General features: G+C 46.9%; 1 pseudogene; it reads left to right on the top strand.

Moving 5' to 3' along the window:
• Positions 254 to 672, top strand: LOC109240254 (annotated as a pseudogene).

Raw genomic sequence — 672 nt, 5'->3', positions numbered from 1 at the left:
TGTTCGTGAGTTTCCTGAGGTATTTCCTTCAGACCTGCCGGGGATGCCACCCGATAGGGACATTGACTTTTGCATTGATTTGGCTCCGGGCACTCAGCCCATTTCTATTCTACCATATCGTATGGCCCCGCCAGAGTTGAAAGAATTTAAAGAGCAGTTGCAGGACTTACTGGATAAGGGCTTTATTAGACCGAGTGTCTCGCCTTGGGATGCGCCGGTGTTGTTTGTTAAGAAGAAGGATGGGTCGATGAGGATGTGTATAGATTACCGGCAATTGAACAAGGTCACAATCAAGAATAAGTACCCATTACCGAGGATTGATGATTTGTTTGACCAGCTTCAGGGTGCCCAAGTGTTTTCTAAGATCGACTTGAGATCTGGCTACCATCAGTTGAGGATTAGGGCATCCGATGTCCCTAAGACAGCTTTCCGCACTCGGTACGGGCATTATGAGTTCTTGGTGATGTCATTCGGGTTGACAAATGCCCAGCAGCTTTCATGGATTTTATGAACCGAGTGTTCAGGCCTTATCTGGATTCCTTCGTGATTGTCTTCATTGACGATATTTTGATCTATTCCCGCAGCCGGGAGGAGCACGAGCAGCATCTTCGAGTCGTTCTTCAGACTCTGAGGGATAGTCAGTTGTATGCTAAGTTTTTGAAGTGCGAGTTT

This window comes from Nicotiana attenuata, chromosome 1 (assembly GCF_001879085.1).
Source record: "Nicotiana attenuata strain UT chromosome 1, NIATTr2, whole genome shotgun sequence".
NCBI classification, from domain to species: domain Eukaryota; kingdom Viridiplantae; phylum Streptophyta; class Magnoliopsida; order Solanales; family Solanaceae; genus Nicotiana; species Nicotiana attenuata.
This window is presented reverse-complemented; position numbering and strand designations above follow the sequence as displayed.